Here is a 4,146-nt window from a genome sequence, read left to right as displayed (position 1 = left end):
TGTCTTTTGGTCTCAGCTACCGAGCCTTCCTTTCTAGACCTCTCCTCTCTGCAGGGAAGGTCGGGACACACTGACTGTAGATGTCCTGGGCCTGTGGCTTCATTCCACCCTCGCCCAGGACCGTGAAGCATCTGGGAGGACTTCCTGACCAGCCCACAGATGAGGGGGCAGGTGGGAAGACTCTCTTCCCAGGAGAGCTTCCACAGGGATGCGAAGGAGCAGCCGCCCTGCCCAGAGGAAGAGAGGGGATGCCCTCCTCTGACACTTCTTCCAACTGCGATTCACCCCTCCCTCCTAGCAACCCTCATCTCCTCGCACAAGATGGGGTCGCTTCTGTGTCCAAGCTGTGCCTTCCTGTTCCTGCTCCTGCTCCTTCCCTGGCTGGGGCTCTGGGTTCCACAGGTGACATGGGTGGGGCACAGCCTGGGGCTCTGCACTGCTGGCCCTGGAAAATGGCGTCTGGAGGATCAGGGGCTACTCCGTCCCACTTCAGACTCACCTCCCGGGTGCCACCTCCAGGCAGGCGGCTACCACCAAAGGGCAGCCTGAGAGACAGCCCCACACTCTGCCTGAACTGCGATGAGGAAGAAGCAGGAGCCAAAAGCAACACATGGGTCCCAAGTCTCACAGCAGCTACTGGTGGGTCCTCTAGTTAGAAAGTTCTTCCAGGCCTGGGGCCAGCCAACTTCAGCCACCGCCCCGCACAACAGTTCTGCAGGTCTCATAACAGAACCCCACCCTGCATCAGTACCCTTCCCACCAGAGGCTCTAAGGCTGGGTCTAGGCCCAGAGGGGTGGGGTGGGGCGAGGAGTAGGGGAAGGCATGGCCAGCTGGTGCACCCAAGAGGAAGACCCACCTGCCCCACTCTAGCCCTGCCTATATAGGAAGAGGGTAAAGGGTCAATGTCAAGCCTCCAGGTGATGTTGCACCCCAGTCCTGACCAACCCTGGGCCTGTGTCTTGATGCCCAAGCCCCCAAGAACAAGGCAAGTGTTCATGGCAGAACTTTACTAGGTTCCACTTCCTTGCCTCAGACTCAGACCCTGGGGGCTCAGACAAACCTATTGCATTTCCAGCCTTGTTGGGGAGAAGAGGACAACTCCAGGGGGTCCTCGGTCAGACCTCCGTCCCAGGGCCCACTCATCACACCTGCGAGTGCACTGGCCCCCTCACAGCTGAGTCAGGTAGCAAGCAGATGGGACTTTGAGTCTCTTTTCAGTTGTTGGTTGTTTGTAACCAGGCTGGCCCTTAGACTTTTAAAACTGGACAACTGGGCCTCTCTGAACTAAGCCCCACACTCCCGCTCATATGCTGCCCCCTGCTGGCCACCTCACGCGAGTGTTCAAGCACCATTTTAGGGTGAGCTACAGTCTCAATGGACATAGGGTCTGGGAGTCCGTTGGGGGAATTACCCCTTTTGTTTAGGGGCTCTAAACCGGAGAGTTTTAAAACTGGTTAGAATTCATGGGTCCAATGAACTTGGATAAAGATATTATACCTTCATAGCCCTGGCTGTGTAGTTCAGTTGCCCTGGCTGTGTAGTTCAGTTGGTTAGAGTGTCATCTCAATACTCCAAGGTTGTGGTTTTGATTCCCAGTCAGGGCACATATGAGCCAATGAGAGGGATGGGGAGAAAATACAGACAACTGTAACTGAACAACAATACAATAATTTAAATTTAAAAAATCAACCGATGAATGCATGAATGGGTAGAACAATGAATCAGTGTTTCTCTCTCTCTCTCTCAAATTAATAAATATTTTAAAAATCTAAAAAAATAAAATAAAAAAACACCACATCTTCATTTTTATTCATCTCTACCTCAAATTTAGAATTTCCCTTGATTATGAACATCAGCAACAAACCACGATAGCTTTAGCAGACTCTGACTTCGCCATTAGGAAGAGAAATCACAGATGTTTTCATATCACATTATAGTGATTGCAGAATAGATATGGATAGAGGTGTCTATATACAGTTTTTAATACCTAAAAATATAGGGTTACCATACGTTTTGTGCACATAAACACCTTACTGTCCATGTGCTCCAGCAGACAATAACAAGGGGTCCAGGACACATAAGAGAGTCAGGTACCTCTGCACTAGTTGCCAGACGGTGAAGTGGGGGGTGGCTCTTAGACAACTAGGGAGGAGGGCCCGGGGGGCTTGAGACAGTGGCTCTTCCCCAGCTGGAAGGGAAGCATCCCAGTCTTTTACTGCGGGCTCTGCAGCCCCAAGTGCAGCCTGCAGCCAGCCCAGGTGGGCATGAATGGGCTGTCCCCCTCTAGTGTCTGGGCTTTGCTGCTCAACCCAATGGTAGGGTCTTCATGACACTCCTGAAGAGTCAAAGTAAAAATATCTGGCTGACTTCAAAGTGACAGAATCCAAGCGCAGTCCAGAACAAACTTCAAAGTCAATAGCTCGAGCTAATCACAGCCAGGACTAGCCCCACCCCATGTGTCTTCCTCCTTCAACCGTCCAGGAATGCCCTGGGTCCCTAGGGAAAGTGCCAGGAACCAGATGCAGCAAGGGGCCCCACTAGCAGCCAGACCAATGCCAGAGACATAGAGACTTAAAAGGAGACAGGGGCCCAGGGACACAGGCCTCTCTGGGTGAGTGCCAACCTGGTAACCTGGTACCTGCCACAGGGGTGAGGACCTGGGAACACAGACGGCCCTCCCTGCCAGAAGGTGGACATGCAGCAGGCCCGACCCAGGCCCTCGGCCCAGCTTGGCTTAGAAGGCACAGTGGGGACTGTTATCAGGTGGCAGGAGAGGGTCCTCTTCCTGACACCAGTGCACAAGGCCAAGAGGCCTTCTTGTTCACCGTAACTTCTCGTGTAACCCCACAAACACCACCTCCGACCCCAAATACTGCTATACTTATATAGCCTCATCTGCCAACCAATCCCCAGCCCCACCCCATGCCCCTTCCTCACCTTTGTGGCAATTTCTGACCACCTGCTTCTTGGCGAAATTCTTTCTTCCCTTTGCTTCATCATAACCGGCTGCTCTAAAACAGGCTCCTGTGCCCAGCTTTACGGCAGCTACCCCATCCCCATTACTACTCCTCACCCCCCACCCCGCTCTCAAACGTTCCCAGCCTTCCCTTGGGTTACAGGCTCTCATTCAGGGACCCTCAATTGGGGATGTGGACTGTTGGCACTGAGTGCCCCATTAATTAGAGGACATTTGGCACTTCTGCCCCCTGCTCACCAAACCACAGTAGTGCCACTTGGGGACCCCATAACCTCAGCCACCCCACACTGTGAGCAATGAACTGTGACCCCTGACCTCCAGGCATCACTGTCTCCAGCCCTTATCCCCTTCTGGGTCTCAGTGCCCAAATTTCCTGTTTCCTGATCACCTCCGCCAGGACATGCGGACCACACCACAGCAGGTTCCAACCTGAACTCATCACCTCTCACCAGCCCCCACCATGATCCAACCTGGGTTCCCAGGCCCGGGAATGACAGCCCTATCCATCCAAACCCTCGAGTCAAAACCAGGGATTCGACCTCGGCTCCTCTTGTGTCCAAGTCCCTCACCCCATCTACCGCCAGTCCTGGAGACTTCGCCTCTTGAAAATCTCAGCCTCACGTCTTCCTCCCCATCTCCGTGCATAGGGGCCTGACTCAGTTCGCCTCCATCTCTCACGCGATCCGGGCCCCTCCGCGCACCCTCTGCCTCTGCAGGGCAGGGCGCAGACTCAGGGTCAGGCTGCCTGGATCTGAATCCTGACACCGCCACTGAACTGCAACACTGGCAAGGCAAACTAATCTCTCTGCGCCTGCATTTTCTGCAAAATTAGCATAATAATAGCGCCTTCCTCAGAAATTATTGTGAACATTCTGTTAACACATACGAAGTGCCCAGCTGTGGGCTCGGCACTCAATGTTATTTTTAGTCTCACTCTTTCCAATCCAGCCTTCACTCAGCAGCCAGAGATAATCTGACCACGTCCTCCTCCTCCATGGCCCCCACCTTCCCCAGGAGAAGCCCCAACATCTGAGCAAGGCTCCACAGAGCTGCCTTCCTTTCACACTACAAATACACTCTCCTGGACACACCTCATAAATCTTGCCTCCAAACCTTTGCTTTACGCTGCTCCCTGTGCCTAAATGCGCTCTCCCCTCTCTTCCCATCA

The sequence above is a fragment of the Phyllostomus hastatus genome, unplaced genomic scaffold (assembly GCF_019186645.2).
Source record: "Phyllostomus hastatus isolate PE091 unplaced genomic scaffold, TTU_PhHast_1.1 phas_contig_210, whole genome shotgun sequence".
NCBI lineage: Eukaryota > Metazoa > Chordata > Mammalia > Chiroptera > Phyllostomidae > Phyllostomus > Phyllostomus hastatus.
This window is presented reverse-complemented; position numbering follows the sequence as displayed.